Consider the following 19,526-nt stretch of genomic DNA (forward strand, 5'->3'; position numbering starts at 1 on the left):
AATCTATTTGCAGGTGACGTCGACATATCACGGCAGGGGAAACCGACGACAAAATATCCTGGTGATGTTGCCTTACTTCATTTCTTTTACTATTAGTCTCTCTCTCTCTCTTTGTTTCTGTCTCTGTCTGTCTCTGTCTCTATGTCCGTCTGTCTGACTGTCTGTCTGTCTGTCTCTGTCTGTCTGTCTGTCTGTCTGTCTCTCTCTCTCTCTCTCTCTCTCTCTCTCTCTGTATCAACTTATATTTCGTTGCAGGTGACATAATCTTTACCGCTCACATTGAATTGTCTTCCGTTGCAAGTGACGGCAAATTCTTGTCTCCAATTGCCAAAATCTAAGTTCTAATCTCAGATGGCATCCGCTTCTGTGTGCAGGTTACGTCGAGTACTCTTAACAAGTGATTTCCTTTTCTCTTTGCTGGTAGCATATGATATCATCCTCTCCTTGCAGGTGATGTGGAGTTGTCACTGCAAATACAGCATTATAGGCTTCTTCCTGCAGATGACTTCGACGTCTCTCTGCAGGTGACATTTTATTTTCTCAGAAAGTGAAGTCGACTTTTGTCTGCCTGCTCACTACAAGTGACACCACCTTTTCTCTGCAGGTGATGCTGACTATTCTTTGCAGGTGATGCTGACTATTCTCTGCAGGTGATGCTGACTATTCGCTGCAGGTGATGGTGGCTATTCTCTGCTGATGATGTTGACTACTCTCTGCAGGTGACGCCGAATAGGTTATTCTCTTCATGTGACGCCGACTGTTTTCTGCAGGTAACGCTGACTACTCTGTGCAGGTGACGCCGAATAGGCTATTCTCTGCAGGTGACGCCGACTACTCTCTGCAGGTGACGCCGACTACTCTCTGCAGGTAACGCTGACCACTCTGCGCAGGTGTCGTCAAATTATCTCTACAGGTGACGTCATCTTCTTTCTGCGGGTAATGTCAACTTCTTTTTATGTGGATCACTCTAATGATCAACATCATCATCATCACTATTGTCATGTTGTTGCTGTTGTCATTCTTATTCTTAGTAGTGTTACTGTTACTACTACTGCAACTTCTAATACAACCAAGGCTACTGCTGTCACATAACAACTATTATTATTATTATTATTTCTATTATTATTATTATTACTATTATTATCATTATTATTATTATTATTATTATTATTATTATTATTATTATTGTTGATGTTGCTGTTATTATTGTTATTATTATTATTATTATTAATTTTTCTATTATGATTATGATGATGATGATTATTATTATTATTATTATTATTATTATTAATTTTTCTATTATGATTATTATTATTATTATTATTATTATTATTATTACTATTATTATGTCATTATTATTATTATGATGATTATTATTACTATTATTATTATTGTTATTGTTCTTATTATTACTCCTATTATTATAATTATTATTATTATTATTATTATTAAATTATTATTATTATTATTATTATTATTATTATTGTTATTAATATTATTGTTATTTCTATCTTTATTATTATTACTATTATTATTATTATTATTATTATCATTATTATTATTATTATTATTGTTGGTATTATTATTACCATCATTATTATTATTATTATTATTATTATAATTATTAAATTGTTGTTGTTGTTGTTGGTGTTAATTTAGTGGTAACATATTCATAGCAGTATTTTCCATGACACATTTTCTTCATTGTTGGATTTTTGGCAGAGATTCATGGCTTTCGGGCGGTTTTTAGGTGCATAGTTGATGTGTATCCGGGCGGTGTTTAGTTCCATTTTCTGGCGGGTGGTAGTTAGTCTGTAAAGCTATATAAGGCCTGGCCGAAGCTTCCACGAGCAGTTCGGGTGGAGCAGCAGCCAGAGCAACATGTCGCTAAAGCCTGCCAGGCCCACCACAGGCACCCACACATCCTCCACACCCCCTTTCTCCTTCCCCACCCACCACCACCTCAAGGGGAAGGTCAAGTGGTACAGCTTCAGGCCAGGTTATGCCATCGGCTTCTCTCTACAATGGACGTCAACTACTCTCTGCGGATGACGTCGGGTTCTCGCTTCATATATCGTCGGTTCTCTCTCTGCAGGTGACGTCCACTTGCTGTCTGCAGCAAACGTCACCTTCTCTCTAAACGACACGTCGACATCTCTTTGCACGTGACGTCGGCTTCTCTCCTGGTGGCGCCGGCATCATTTACAAGTAACACAAACTCCTCTAGGCAGGTAACGTTAACAGCTGTCAAGAGGCGGTGTGACCTTCTTCCTGCAAGGAATGTCCACTTCTTTCTGCAGGTGACGAACAGCTCTATGTTCAGATAATAACAAAATATCACATGTAACACAAAATGCAATATTTTCAGGAAAGTTTGACTCCTCTCTTTGAATTAACGTCCAGTTCCTCTCCTTTGTTCTCTCTCTCTCTCTCTCTCTCTCTCTCTCTGTATATATATATATATATATATATATATATATATATATATATATATATATATATATATATATATATAGATATATAATTCTGACTCTACTTCCATGTCTATCACTAAGTCATCAAGTTCTCCCTCTTTTCAGGTGACGTCGACTCTTTCCTTGCAGGTGTTATTTAAATTGCAGGCGGAATTGACTTCTTCTTTGAAGGTGGTACCGACTTTTGTTTGCTAAATAACATGGCTTCTCTTTGCAGGTGACGCTGATTTCTCTATGCAAGTGATTTCCACTTATGCAGTTTGACTCTCTCTACACGTGACGTCAGCCTCTCTCTACAGGCGACGGGAAATTCTATTTGCTGTTCACCTCGACATATCATGGCAGGTGACAACGACGTAAACATTTTCAGGTAAGGTTGCCTTCCATCTTTTCTTTACCGTTAAATCTCTCTCTCTCTCTCTCTCTCTCTCTCTCTCTCTCTCTCTCTCTCTCTCTCTCTCTCTATATTTTTGTTTGTGTGTGTGTAATTCACCGGGTCGGTCAGGATCACGTGATAGTTTTTGTGATCATCGGCATTTTACCCTCCCGGAAGAGAGCTGAGAGCTCATATAGTCCGATCTAAGGAGCCTAGCCTTGACCTTCACACACGCACACACCCATCCTCTTGCTCAAGGAGGACAGTGACCACCCGCTTTGTCAGTGAAACTTTTTCGCATCCCGAGCAGGGCGCGAACCCCCGTCTTAGCAGATGCTAGGCGAGAGCGTTACCACTGCACCAGCGAGCGGTGTGTGTGTGTGTGTGTGTGTGTGTGTGTGTGTGTGTGTGTGTGTGTGTGTGTGTGTGTGTGTGTGTCTTTATCTATATCTTTCCTGCTATGTCAAGTTTTCTCTCTTCAGGTCACTTCAACTCACTTTCCTTGTAGGCGTCATTGATCCTGACGGCAACACACACTTCTTTGAAGGTGGTGTCACTTCTTCCTGCTCGGAACCTTGACTTCTTTTGTGGGTGACGCTGATTTCTCTGTGCAACTGATGTCCACTTCAGTCCGTAGTGAAAGTCGACTCTATCAACAAGTGACGTCGGCCTCTTTTGGCAGGAGACGGCAACTTCTATTTGCAAATTGACCTCGACATATCACGGCAGGCGACCCCGACGTAATAATTCCAGGTAAGGTTGAAGAGGATCCAGGTAAGGCTGCCTTCTTTCTTTTCTTTAACGTTGAGTGTATCTCTCTCTCTCTCTCTCTCTCTCTCTCTCTTTCTCTCTCTCTCTCTCTCTCTCTCTCTCTCTCTCTCTCTCTCTCTCAATATCGACTTTTTATTATTTGCAGATGACATGACCTTTACCGCTCACATCAACTTGTCTTCCATTGCAAGTGATGGGAAATTCTTGTCTTCAGTTGCCATAGTGTAAATCTTCTAAGGTGGCATCGCCTTCTAATCGCAGATGTAATGAGCTGTGTGCAAGTGATGTCGAGTACTTTCTGCAAGGACATCAACTTCTCTCTGCTGGTTGCTCATGATATCGACTGGTCATTGCTGGTAATGCTGAGTATTCTCTGCAAATAAAGAATCATAGACTTCTTCCTGCTGCTGACTTCAACTTCTCTCTTCAGGCGACATCTCATTTTCTAGCAATGTGAAGTGGACTTTTCTCTGCCTTCCCTCTACAAGTGGAAACGCCTTTTGTCTGCAGGCGACGCCGCTTAATCTCTACAGGTGACGCGGCCTACTGTCTACAGGTGACGCGGCCTACTGTCTACAGGTGACGCCGCCTACTGTCTACAGGTGACGCGGCCTATTCTCCACAGGAGACGCCCACTACTCTCTGCATGTGACGTCGACTACTCTCTGCAGGTAACACCGACTGCTCTATACAGGTAACACCGAGTAGTCTCAGCAGGTAACACGGAATACTCTCTCCAGGTAACATCGAGTACTTTCTACTGTTAACACGCAATATTCTCTGCAGGTAACACGGAATACTCTCTACAGGTAACACGGAATACTCTCTACAGGTAACACCGACTACTCTCTACAGGTAACACCAACTACTCTCTGCAGGTAACACCAACTACTCTCTGCAGGTAACACCAACTACTCTCTGCAGGTAACAAACACTTCACTCTGCAGGTGACGTCAACTACTCTCTGCAGGTGACGTCAACTACTCTCTGCAGGTAACAAACACTTCACTCTGCAGGTGACGTCAACTACTCTATGCAAGTAACATCAACTACTCTCTACAGGTAACAAACACTTCACTCTGCAGGTAACGTCAACTACTCTCTGCAGGTGACGTCAACTACTCTGCAGAGGTAACGTCAACTTATCTCTACAGGTGACGTCGGCTTCTTTGTGTGGGAAACGTCAACTTCTTTTTATAGGGATCAGCCTAATTACCATCATCATTACTATTGTTATCGTCACTATTAGTATTATTGTTACTACTGCTACTACTACTACTACTACTACGACTATTACTACTACTACTACTACTACTACTGCTGCTACTACCACTATTACTACTACTCTTACTACACTTACTACTAGTACTAGTACTACTACTACTATAGCTACTGGGCTACTAGTACTGCTACTCCTGTTATTATGATTATTATTTTGTATTATTATTATTATTATTATTTTTACTATATTATTATCATTATTTTTATTTTTATGAAAATCATTATTATTATTATTATTATTATTATTATTATTATTATTATTATTATGATTTTTACTATTAATATTATTATCATTATTAATACTATTATTAATATTACTACTAATATTATTATTATCATCATTATTAATATTATTTGTGGTATGTGGGGGCGCTCACCATCCACTCACTTGATGTAGTGCTGCTTTCTGGTGTTTTCCCTTTCATCTCTTCCATCCTTCTTTCCTTCCATCCTCTTCTGTCTTTCTTTCCTTCATTCTTTCTTTCTCCTTCTGCCTACGGGTGACTTTACACTCCCTCCTCTGTCTTTCTTTCCTTCACTCTTTTCTTTTCCTTCTGCCTGTGGGTGACTCTACACTGAGTGACAAGCCAAATGGTTTCCTGTACACCAGGAAACCATTTACTACCCTGGGTGGTAACCATATAGCCAAATTTTGGCACCTGGTGGTTTAGTGGGTAATTATTGCGCTCCAGTCGGATTGAGCCGGTGAAGGTTTATATCCAAGGAATGGTTGGGGTTAAGCCATTGGTCATGTAATGCCACTCAGGGATGAGTGAGGCTGGTCACTCTCATCTTAAATGTCGAGACCAACTGCTTAGCCCCGGGCTCCTACGCTCCTCATGGGGCAATGTAGGATTGGATGATGGATGGATGGATTAATATTAATATTAATATTATAATTATTATTAATTTTATTATTACTAATATTTTATTAATATTAATATTATTATAATTAATATTGTTATTATTAACATTATTATTATTATTATAATCATTATTATTATTATTACTATTATTATTATGATTATGATTATTATTATTATTATTATCAATATTATTAATATTATCATTATTTGATATAATTAATATTACTATTAAAGTTGTTAACATTAGAATAATAATATAATAATATTAGCATTAATAATAATAATAATAATATTATTAATATTATTATTATTATTATTATTATTGTTATTCTTATTATTATTATTATCATTATAATTATTATTATTATTATTATTATTATCAATATTTATATTAATTTTAATATTAATATTATTATTAATAGTAATATTATTATTGTTATTATTAATATTATTATTATAATTAATATCATCTATCTATCTATAGCCCGACGCCCTAATCCCGCAAAGGGTGGCCGCAGACAAAACGCCTCTGTCACTCTGTCACCCACCATTTGACTCCCCTCCCCCCAACTCACCCCCTCCCTCAGTATACCTCCCTTCAACTCCATCCCTTCCTCCAAATCCTCGGTCTCCCCACACTCCATTCTCCCTCCCACCCTCATCCTCAGTCTACCCCTCCCTCTCCCTCCCTCCACCTCACCTACATACACCCTCTTAGTCAGTCTTTCATTCTTCCATTCTCTTCACATGTCCAAACCACCTCATGTGTATTTTCCTCTAATCTTTCAACCACATCCACATCCTACCCCACAACGTTCCTTCACTTCTTCATTCAGTCAACCTGTTCCTCCACGTCTCATTCCACATGCTCCTCTCAAGTAAACTCACTTATCCATCCACTGCTCTCACTCTTGACTTTGTTCCCTCCTTGCAAAGGTCCACGCCTGCAGCTTCCATGCATCAGGGTCAGAAGGGATCACAATACCATCATGCAGTGACTTGCCAACTTAACCTACTCACCTCCCTATTTCTCATCACTGCTTTCAGTGTACCCAACAACCTTTCTTCCCTGCTTGCCCTTTCAGGTACTTCATCCCCAAAGTTCCATCCTTACTCATCTACACTACCTAAGTACTTGAATGAACTCACATTCTCCATATCCTCACCATCCAACTCACTGCACACTCTGTGACTCTCATTCCTCTCAAAACACCATAACTTTACTTTTGTTTACATTAACTTTCAGCTTCCTCCTCCACTCCCACACACTGTCCCAAATTCATTCACCAAACCTTGCAACTCCCATTCATCTTCACTCAACAATACTGTATCATCAGCAAACAGCAACACCGCCAACAAGTCTTCCAAATCTCACCTCATTCATTAGGGCCACCCCCACATCCACTGCCCTACCTTGCACCTCCTTTTACAACTCTGATCCCTTACAGCTATATATTAAACAGCCATGGAGACATCACACACCCGTGTTTCAGTCCACACACCTGGGGAGATCAAAGAACTCACTCAGCTCACCATCCACTTTCGCACTTTTGTATCCCTAGCTCCTCGTACATACTCTTCACAGCACTCAACAATTTCCCCTCCCACTCCATATATTCTTAATACCTTCCACATACCTTGCCCCCTCTATTCTGTCATAAGCTTTTCTCCAAGTCCATGAAGGCAGGCCATACACCTCTCTTCCCTCTCTCTAGATACTTCTCCACTAAACATCTTAGAACAAATATCTGATCTACACACCCTTTTCCTCCCTTCCTAAATCCCCTTGTTCCTTCTCAACTAGCTCCTCTATCATATGCCTAACCTATCAATGATTATTCACTACCATATATTTTACCAGTCACACCTAGAAGGCAAATACCCTGTAGTTTTACCTACATACTCTTCCTCTCTCCCCCTTTTCATTAATATCGTAATAGTAATAGTCAATAAAAATACTATTAAATATTATAATAATTAATTTTCTGATTATTAAATGTATAATATTAATATTATTATTAATATGAATATTATTATACTAATATTTTTAAATATTATTATTAATATAAATATTATTAATATTAATATTATAATTAATATTAATGTTGTCATTATTATTAATATTAATATTATTAATAATATCAATAATAATAATATTATTATTATTAATATTATTATTATCATTATGATTATTATTATTATTAATACTATTATTCTTATAAGTATTATTAATATCAATATTAAAATTAATATTAATATTTTTAGTTTTATTTATTTTTTTATAATAACAGAACAGAGGAAGGAAAAAAAAAGAATAAAAAAAACTAATCCATGCACCAGATTACTGGTTTCCTCTGTTCTTAAAATATCTGTAATAGTTAGTCTTGAACAACAGTAGGTTGAAGTTTGGAGAGAAACAAATATGGGGAAGCGAGTTCCAGAAAGATGCAGTTCGGGGAATGAAAGAATTCTGATAGGCAGAAGTTCTACAGTATGGCTGTCATTAATAATAATAATATTATTATTATAATAATAATATTAATAATAATAATAATAATAATAATTATTATTATTATTATTATAATTATTATTATTTTTATTATTATTATTATTATTATTATTATTATTATTATTATCCGTTAATATTATTATTATTACTACTACTATTATATTATTATTATTATTATTGTTATTGATATTATTGTTATTATTATTATTATTATTATTATTATTATTATTATTATGTTTATTGTTTATTTTTAATAATAATAATATTGATGTAATAATAATAATATTATTATTATTGTTATTATTATTATTAAAATTATTAATATTATTATTCATTTTATTGGTAATATTAATTTTAATTTATAATATTATAAGTAATAATATATGTAATAATAGTAATAATAATAATAATAATAATAATAATAATAATATTATTATTATTATTATTATTATCATTATTATTATTATTACTACTATTATTATAATCACTATTATTATTATTATTATTATTATTGATATTACTATTTTCGTCACTATTATTATTATTGTTATTATTATTATTATTATTTTTTATAAATATCATTATAAATTATTAATAATATTACCATTAATAATATTAATATTATTGTTATTAATATTATTATTAATATTATAAATATTATTATAATTATTAATATTATTTCTATAATAATTATTAATATTATGTCTATAATAATTATTAATATTATTATTAATATTATTATGATTAATAATGTCATTATTACCAATAATAATAATAATAATATTATTATTATTATTATTATCATTATTATTATTATTATTATTATTATTTTTATATCATTATTCGTATTACTAATATTTTTATTAATGAAACTAATATTATTGATAATATCAATATTCTTATTAATATTATTCATTCATTCATTGCCAGACGCCATGTATCCCAAACGGGGTGGCCAAGGGCTTAGAGTTAATTGTTTTACAGGGAGGGGCACTAATCCTCCACCAACCCCACTTGACACGTAGGGATGCCAACAGCATCTGGTGTTCCCAGGCGGTCACCCATCCAAGTACTAACCAGTCCCAACGTTGCTTAACTTCGCTGATCGGACGGGAAGCGGTGTACTCAACGTGGTAATAATAATAATAAACTTTTCCTGCTCCCACCAGGGCTCGAACCTGGGACCTTCTGCGTGTAAAGCAGACGTGATAACCACTACACTACGAGAGCTGTGAATTGAACCCGGGTCTTTTTTGTGGCAGGCCACCTCTCTACTCACTCTGCCACCACATCCACACTGTACTAGTCGACACTGTCGAACTCGGGACACCTTAATCAGAGTCCAAGGCCGCTCCACCTTACTTATTAATATTAATATTATTGTGAATATTATTAATATTATAATTAATATTATTCATATAATTATTATTATTATTATTATCAATATTAATAATAATATTAATATTGTTATACATATTAAAATTAATGTTATAATTTTTATTAATATTATCATTATTATTAATATCATTGTTATCATTAAAATTTTTTGCTATAATTAATATTATAAATATTATTATAAATATTAACACTACCAATAATATTAATCTTAGTATTAATATTATATTTTTTTTATTAATATTATTTTTATTATTACGAATATTATTATTAATTGGAAAAATATTACTGAAGTTATTGATATTATTATCATTTTTATTATTACTATTATTATTATTTTTTTTTTTACATTTTTAATATTAATATTATTTTTAATATTATTATTATTATTAATTTTATTGCTATTAGTACTTTTTTATATTATTATTATTATCATTATCATTATTATTATTAATATTAATATTATTATTAAAATTATTACTATTATTATTATTAATATTAATATTATTAATAATACTAAAATTATTATTAATATAATTATTAATATTAGTATTATAATTAATTTTAATATTGTAGTTAATATTAATAGTTATTATTAATTTTAATATCATTTTATTATTATTATTATTATTATCTATTATTAATATAATTATTAATATTGTTATTCTTATCATTATTATTAATATTATTATTATTATTAATATTTATACTTTTTATTTTCGTGTTAATATTATTGTTATTATTACTATTATTATTATTAATATTATTAATATTATTATTAGTAATTATAAATTTATTATTGTTATTATTATTATTATTATTATTTATTATTATTATTATTTTTATTATTATTTGTATTAATAATAATAATATTATTATATTATTATTATTATTATTATTATTATTATTATTAATATTATTATTATTATTATTATTATTATTATTATTATTATTTTTACCTACATCATTATTAATAATAAAAATAATTTTTTTTTTTGTTATCATTATTATTTTTCTAAATAATTTTTTTTTTATTAATATTATTTACCCTTACACCGCGGGCATGTTTACCAATGTTTTGCGTGTGCCGCGGGGTTATTCGGGCTCCGACAGACTCTCAAAAAATATTTGCCAAAAATCAGTTAGTCCTAGAATATTAAAATTACATATGCATATGGCACATACCTTCAGCTTTCTCCTGGAATGTTTGTTTAGCCTTCGTCAATTACCGTAGGACTTGTGGAGACCTATGAAGTTGGGTAACGAAGTATCCACTTTACACTTCCCGACAACCCGTAATATGATTACCAGAGCCAGATATTAACACTATAATAAACACTACTACTCTATGATTATCAAATAGTTTGGGATCCAACCATACTCCAAAAAAAAAAAACACTGTGAAAGCAATGAAAATTACGAGTGCATATGACCTTCCCACTTGTGCTAGTTCAATTCACCCAGCCTCGGAGTCCCCAGGAAGGGACCATAAATGCCCACCACCATGCCCCTCTCCGGTGGCGACTCGAGGGTGCCTGGAACCGCTGTCTGACTCTCTTCTTTCAATCATTATTGTCTGACATTCGCGACTCTTCTCTAATATTCGCTCTGCTAACACCTCGCGGCCTCCTCACTCTAAACCTCAGCAAACCTTTTTCTAACGGAGACTCAGCTGTCTGGGGCAACTGACAGCAAACCCTTATCTGTATCCTCCTACTTTTCTATACTCATACTTCAAAGCCAAAGGTGGCTGTTGTGTATACATACGCAACGACTTATCTTGCTCGTGTTCCTGAACTTCCTGAACTTGATTCCTTCTGAATTCTCCACACTCTGCTTCGGCTTTCCTGTCATTCTCTGACTAAATACATATCTGTGCTGTTTACTTATCCTAATTCTACTGACTATCAAAAATTCTTCAGAAGCTATCTTACTTCTACGAGTGAACACCATCTCTGTCCATTTCTCCTCCTTCTCTGAAATCTCCTTTCTTGGAGATTTCAATGTTCCACCACCACCTCACCACCACCTTGGCTGGCTCTCCTCTTTCACCGGATCCACCTGGTGAACAAGCCTAAGCCCACATCTTTTCTATCCTTAATGACCTAGAGCAGCTTGTACAGCACCCTACCCCTATCCCTGACCGCCTTTGGAGAGAGCTCCAAACAGCACCTACCCTATCACGACCGCCTTGGAGAGAGCTCCAACTTGACTTGACCTCTTCCTAACAACTAATCCTTCTTCTGGGCTTACTCTGTTAATCTTTTCTCTCTGTTGTCCCTCCAGTCACAACCTTTCATTACCTTAACCTGTCCTATCACTCGATGCAATACGGCCTGCTGGACACCTCCAGGAAACGTCGTCTGTGTGCATTTTGGACTGCCGCGGACTGGGGAGGCCCCTCAGGCAGTACTGCTGATTTTCCCTGGAATGATTATTGCTTCCATGGCCGTGAGCCATCTGAGTGTGCCTTGTGCATTACGGATACGGAGGCTATTCTCTAGACATGGAAGCATACATCCACCCTCCTTTCTCATATCCTTTGACTAACGCAAGAAAGCCCCTTTGGTTTAATCACGCTTGTTCTAATGTCCGGCAACAAGGAAGGCCTACAAAAGGTACCCCGTGAGCCAGGGCCACCCACCCATTCCCTGAATCACATAATCTTTACGTTTCTTCTGCCGGAATCGTGCTAAGTCTGTTCTTCGCTCTACTACTAAAATAATTTCATCCATACTAAAATGCTCTCAACTCTCAACTCAATTCTTCCAACTCCTTCTGGCACCTTGCCAAAAAATCTTTCTAACAACCTTACCTCATCATCCTTCCCTCCTCTTTTCTACTCTGATGGTTCTGTAGCTACTTCTTCTACTGTTGATAAAGCAGATGTCTTCGCACAGACTTTAGACTCCTCCACTCCTCCAATTGACGACCTTCCTATGCTCGGTGCTCCTCCATTCCCTCCCACTTCCACACTCACTTCCCCTCTGACTTCCTCATGGCCTGGCATTAAAATATCTTCAGTTGATGTATTTTCTGCCATCACTGGCCTCAGTACTAACAAGGCATATGGGCCTGGGGTCCCTCCTCCCCTTTGTTCTCAAGAACTGTGCTTCTGTGCTGTGCCACCCTGCCTACACCCTGCCTAGGCAAACTATTTCGCCTGCCTTTGTCTGTCAACTGTACCTGCCTCCTTCTTCTTGGAAGTGGAGGTTGCTCTCATTCAGCCAGTCCCAAAGAAGGTGAGCACTCCCAACCTCAATTATCGTCCAATTGCTTTAACGTGTCCTGTATTTCAAAAGTTTTTCAGTCAATTCTTAATAGAAAAATTTTAAGGCATCTTTCCTATCACAACCTTCTTTCGATCGTCAGTATGGGTTTCCATCCTAGGGACGCTCCACTGGCGATCTTCTCCTACCTTTCAGACTCCTGGTCATCCTCCTTCGGACTTTAAGGAAAGCTTTGCCATTGCACTTAAGGCATCTCAAAGGCTTTCGATTGAGTCTGGCTTCGAGTCTGCATAAATCTTTAATTTCCAAACTGCCCTCCTAACTGCCCTTCTACGGTCCTTCTATCCTTGTGCCTTCATCACTAGCTTCCCTTTATGGTCGTTCATTACTAGCTAGCCCCCTGTTGTAGACGGCCATCTTCTTCTCCTAGCCCCTGTCTATCAGTGACCATCACTGCTTCTCCCAGATCTATCAACAGTGGTGTTCCTCAGGGCTCCGTCCTCCTCAGGGCTCCGTCCCATCACCAACTCTCTTCCTTTTTATTCATCAATGATCTTCTAAGCTGTACATCTAACCTATCCACTCATACGTTGATGACTCCACCCTTCACCTTTCCATTCAGTTCCCGCAACTCAATCCTCGGCAGTTAACAGTTACCCAAGAAACAAGGAGTGGCTATGGCACACCCTAATGTCTGACTTGGCTCATATCTCTGACTGGGGTAAAAATAATATGGTTGTCTTGTCTCTGCATCTCAATGCACTCAGTCTCTGGCTACACCTATCAAATCTGACAAAATCTTCCACAGGTATACCCACTAATGTTTAATAATATTCAGCTTAATCCTGCATCATCCTTGAACATGCCTGGGTTCATTTACTCGGGACTTATCTTGGAAAGATCGCCCATATCTTGTAACATCTGCTTGTAAAAGATTGGGTGTTCAAGAGATTGGGTGCAAGCCGACTCAAACTCTTTCTTACCCTACCCCTGCACAATTGTTGATGCCGACTCTATACAGGGGTTTTATCCTGTAACCCTGGAGTAGGTGCTAATCCCCCATCTCATGTGTGGGGCGGCTCCCATCCCCACAGCTCTTTTCAATAGGGTGGAGTGGAGTCAAGTCAAAGGCTTTTCTTCAGTCTCATTAACTCTCTCTCTTACTGACTCCCTCCTCTCAACCTCTCTCTCTAACGCACTGTTGCATCTTGATCTCTTTTCTATCGCTACTTTAATTGTCACTGCTCCTCTGAACTGTCTGCTTGCATTCCTCCACCCTCTATGATGTATGTGGCAGCACCCGTGGCAGCAAACTAAACTCTCATCCCTTTCTGTCCAACTCTCTAATGTAAGAGTTAACTGTTACTCCCAGTCTTTCATTTATGCAACAGTCAGCTCTGGAAACTCTGGAACTGTTTCCCTCTGTCTGTATTTCCTGCCTGCTTGCCTATGAGTCTTTCAAGGCCTTTCAAACGTAGTGTGTCCAGGCATCTCAAAATGATCGGATCTTGAATTTGGCTCTCTATTGTATTTTGTTTTTCTCTTGGAGGGAACTGTTACTGCGGGCTCATGGCCTTTGGTTCCTTCTTCCTCGCATAAAAAAAAAAAGTTCGCTGTTGGTATTCTGTCATTTATTATTCATAAAACCCCTCACACTTTATATTTCTATTACTATATCACACTTATATGTATCTGGAGTCTTTATCCATAAGTTTCCTTCAGTAGTATTAGTTTATTGTCACTGAAGTCATTCAATTTTTCAGTCAGTAAAATACGTAGAGAGCCACGGATTCACTTTCACTGTTATAACATAAATTATTTGTACTCATATTCTTATATTACTAATTACTTACATTTCTACTTACATTTTCTATTATATTTTCAATATTTACCCTTCTATTTTACTTACACTATGTTATTCACTGTCACTTTCAGTAAGATAATACTATATTACACTGTTCAATCATATGTACTGTACATCCATTGTTTTCACTTGCTATTTACACATTATGTCCACATTATTCTCCTTTCACACTTGCACTTTTAGAACTGCTTCTGGCTGTGGTAATCAAAGAAGCAGGTAACACAGAGGGGAACCTGGCACTCAGCGCACTGGCAAGAGGTGCGTTTGTGCTCAGGTGTGCGGCGGGTGGTATGTGCACACACCTGACACCTGCGAATTGCAGCCTTCCTTTTCCCTGTGGCAGGCATAAGCTCAAGTCTGTGCCGATCCATATACTCCCTCTGCTCAAGTCGGTCGGGAAGTGTTACTGGATGGCGCCTTGGAGTTGCTGCTGTCACCCTACCACATCTTTCAGGCAGCTGCTGAACACAAGTCCTGGCGAAAAACCTCAGGGAGAAGGACTTGGGTGGCTTGACCTTCATCTTGTACAGGATGAAGGCGTTCAGCATCGTCATGTCTATGAGATGCAGAAAAACTTTCCTGTACCACCTAGTATTCTTCCTGAGGCAGTCGATCTCTCCAATCATCATGTCGGACTTGTGCACCAGCCGCATGTTGATAGTGTACTCTAACACAGCATCAGGTTTCCTCACAGGTTCGCCTGTCCTACAGTCGAACTTCCCACTGTCTGTCCTTTCCCCCTTATGCACGGTGGTGAGCATGTGCACGACCCTCTTGTCATGCCACCGTATTGCCAGCATCTTCTTCGACTTGCATAGGTGCACGTCTCCTTGCTGCGAGGTTCCTGCCTCTGGGAATTTAGGGAAGTGGGCACGATTACTCTTCAGAGTGCCGCAAGAGCCGATGCCGTGCTCTGAAATGTATTTGGCAACTTTTGGTGCTGTATAATAGTTGTCTGTATACAGAACATGATTCCCACCAAAATACATTTCAAGGAGCACTTTCACTACACAGCCTGAGAAGCCAAAGGGGTGTATTTTTTCAAAATCGACAGTGCTGGCTAAATAAATGACGAAGTCAAGGATGTACCCCGTCTTACAGTCGCACAGTCCAAAGAACTTGATTCTAAAGTGATGGCATTTGCTTGGCATGTACTGCACAAACCTAAGACGTCCTCTGAACAAAACCAAGGATTCGTCAATGACAGCCTTCTGAAAGGGGTGGAAGAATGTCATAAACTTATCCTTCATTCTGCTCAGAATCTCCCACATCTTCCAGAGTGGGTCGGTTTGGGAAGGTACATCGTTGTCGGCAAAGTGCATGTTTCCCATGATGTTCCGGAAGCGATCTCTGGCCATGTACTTATTGAAGGTGGGTGAGGGTAGTAAGGGGTTCATGGACCAGTATTCTTCCAACTCATGCTTCTTTGAGTGTGGCATGAGAAGCATGAGGGCAAAGAACACATACAGCTCCTGCACTCCAAGCATGGACCACTGTTGCATCTTGGCTGCATCTGTATCACTTGCAGCACGTTGTGATTCATACCTGTTGGTCTCATCACATATGTGCTGCATGACTTCGTCATTGAGGAAGGCCTAAAGGAAGTCCACACACTCAGCATTATCGTCAAGAGTGAAGGCAGGCTGTACTCCTGAGGAACTCTCGTCAAAATCAAGATATTCAGGGACAAAATCGGACCTTTCCGTCCACGTGGAGGCGTCCAGGATTCCCTGTCGTAGGGGTGTAGGGTGGGTGAGGGTGGAGGGTGGCTGTGAAGCAGATTTATCACGTTCAAGGTCACTCGCACTGACCCTGGGTTGCCGTACAGCACTATCAGCCCTTACTCTACTAGCAACTCTACTTTTACGGTCAGGGATTTACCTCTTCCTCAACGGCCTGCCTTCACTGTTGATGCTGGTGGTGACTCCGACGACGAAGACTCCGGAGATAATTCAGCAGAAGAAGAGGAAGAAATGAGTGAATTGGGACTTGGGGAATGGGGAGGTGAATCAACTCGGGACTCATGGCGGGCTGGGTCACGCGGGGCCATTGTTCCGGGGCTAAACCACCGCCTTTTCACTCCCTTCCCAAATTCCTTCCCTTGCTGCACTAACGGCTCCTTTCCCTTGGAGCTAGGAATAACTTGGGACACTGAAGCACTCGTACTAGTAGTTTCTGGCACGATTTCCTCACCCGGCTCATCACACGAATCCCCCGAAGGGTCAAAATCACTATCCATCATCACCATTGATAATTCGGCTAGTTCACATTCCACTGCAGAGTCACTTAGTCCTTTCCTGCTTCCCCCATGAGTTTTTCTGGGTGTAGAGGTCACGGGGCCCTTTGTAATGGGCGCAGAAGCGGCAGAAATGGCAGGGCGCGAGTGCGACCTGCTTTGACCATAGAGGAGGACAAGGAACTAAATGCCGCAGCTTATCTGAGAAGGCAAGGGTTGACAGTGACAATGGGGCTGACAGCTGCTAACTTACATGCTAATAAATTATTGGTAGAAAATCTTGGCAATACATAAAGAAATAGGTAGTTCCAGGTGAATGTAAATGTCACTTAGGCTTCTCCCTTCCTTTCTGATATATATTTTTATTACAGAAATAGATTACAAGGCATAATTCAAAGGGGAAATTTCCATGGAAATGTAGCGAATGAATGCATGTGAGGTGTTGTCAGATGATAATTAGCCAATTCCTGGTGTATACCACTGTCACTTACCTATTTTTTTTTTTGGTATATATTATTTTGTATAAGTATAGGGCATAGGGCTTATTTCAATGGATGAAATCTGTGGAAAAATCCAGGGGGAGATTTGCTTAGTGCAGCGCGGCATGGGAGGTGAGAGGACAGGGTAATGGAGGGGAGGTAGGGAGGTGGGTCAGGAATGGGGGAAAATGGCTAAAATGTCAACAATGGATGGGAGTACAGATGAGATTTGGAGTGCTGACTAGTGTTGGACATTGGCAGTACTGATAGATGATACAAGCCACCACTTGAAAGCCCGGGATAATTCAGAATAACACAGAATCACTAAAGTGACACCCTGCAGTATGATCCATTGTGCCCGAGTGTCACGAAAGTGACACCCCGCAGTTAAGGGGTTAATAATATTATTGTTATTATTAATATTATTATTAGTGATAAAAATTAGTTTTTAAAAAATATTATTATTATTATTTTTCTATCTATCTATCTATATCTATCTATAGCCCGATGCCCTAATCCCGCAAAGGGTGGCCACAGACAAAACGCCTCCAAGTCACTCTGTCACCCACCATTCGACTACCCTCCCCCCAACTCACCCCCCCCTCCCTCATATACCTCTCAACTCCATCCCTCCACCTCATCCTCGGTCTACCCCTCCCTCTCCCTCCCTCCACCTCACCTACATACACCCTCTTAGTCAGTCTTTCATTCTCCATTCTCTCCACATGTCCAAACCACCTCAGTGTATTTCTCCTAATCTTTTCAACCACGTCCACATCTATTTTTAATATTTATAATTTTATTTTTAGTGTTATTAATATTATTATTAATAAAATTAATATTGTTTTTAATATTATTAATTTTTGAGAGAGGTGAAGTCAGTGAATGTACAGCGAGGTTGGATGGCGAGGAATTGGAAAATGTGAGTACATTTAAGTACTTGGGTAGTGTGATGAGTAAGGATGGAGGTTTGGAGGGTGAAGTGCGTGAAAGGGTACAGCAGGGAAGAAAGGTTGGTGGTTCTTTGAAAGCAGTGATAAGAAACAGGGAAGTGAGCATGGAAGTGAAAAAGTTACTACATCACAGTATTGTGATACCAACTCTAACGTACAGAAGTGAAGCTTGGACGTTGTTGGAAGGATACAAGTCAAGAATGAGAGCAGTGGAAATGAGTTATTTAAGAGGAGCCTGTGGAGTCACATGGAGAGACAGGCTGACGAATGAGGATATAAAGGAGCGTTGTGGTGTGGATGTGGATGTGATAGGAAGCGTTATGAGGAACACACTGAGGTGGTTTGGCCATGTGGAGAGGATGGTGGGTGAAAGACTGACGAAGAGAGTGTATGTGAGTGAGGTGGAGGGGGGAAGAGGGAAGGGGAGGCCGAGGATGAAATGGAGGGATGGGGTGGAGAGGTATATGAGAGAGGGGGGTGTGAGTTGGGAGCAGGGCAGTGAAATGGCGGGGGACAGGGCGACTTGGAGGCGATTTATTTGTGGCCACCCCAAACGGGATTGAGGCGTCTGGCAATAGATAGATAGATAGATAGATATTAATAATATTATTAGTGTTATTATTAATATTATTGCTGATTTTATCAATATTATTAATATTATCAGTATTATTAATATTGTTATTAATATTAATAATATTATTATTAAATGTTATTAATAATATTATTATCATAATTAATATTATTAATATTAATAATACTATTATTAAATATTATTAATATTATTTTCATAATTAATATTATTAACATCATTATCATCATCATCATAGTCATCATCCGGACCTCCTTTTCCACCCAAGGTCAGGGTGATAAGTAGAAATGTCCAGACAGCCCAAAATTGCCCAATCCATTGGGCTACTGTTCCACTCACTCATTATTCAAGCCCCCGGATTCCTGACTCTATCGGATAAGCAAAAAACATTCACCACGTTCTGTTGCATCACATAATCTTATCTGACAGAGTCAATCAAGACGATGCCATGTTAAAAAGGGGTGCCAAAAATCACTAACCATGCACTTCTCAGAAATTCATCC

General features: G+C 38.0%; 1 non-coding gene and 1 pseudogene across 1 annotated transcript; both read right to left on the reverse strand.

The window, feature by feature from the left end:
* Positions 1–9,305: 9,305 nt before the first annotated feature.
* LOC145417294 (5S ribosomal RNA) lies at positions 9,306–9,424 on the reverse strand (annotated as a pseudogene).
* A 10-nt stretch (positions 9,425–9,434) lies between these two features.
* On the reverse strand, positions 9,435–9,507 carry TRNAV-UAC (transfer RNA valine (anticodon UAC)). The gene has a single exon. It is a non-coding gene; the product is annotated as a tRNA-Val (tRNA).
* Positions 9,508–19,526: the final 10,019 nt, after the last annotated feature.

The sequence above is a fragment of the Coenobita brevimanus genome, chromosome 109 (assembly GCF_032717465.1).
Source record: "Coenobita brevimanus isolate Jiangsu-jjx chromosome 109, ASM3271746v2, whole genome shotgun sequence".
NCBI classification, from domain to species: domain Eukaryota; kingdom Metazoa; phylum Arthropoda; class Malacostraca; order Decapoda; family Coenobitidae; genus Coenobita; species Coenobita brevimanus.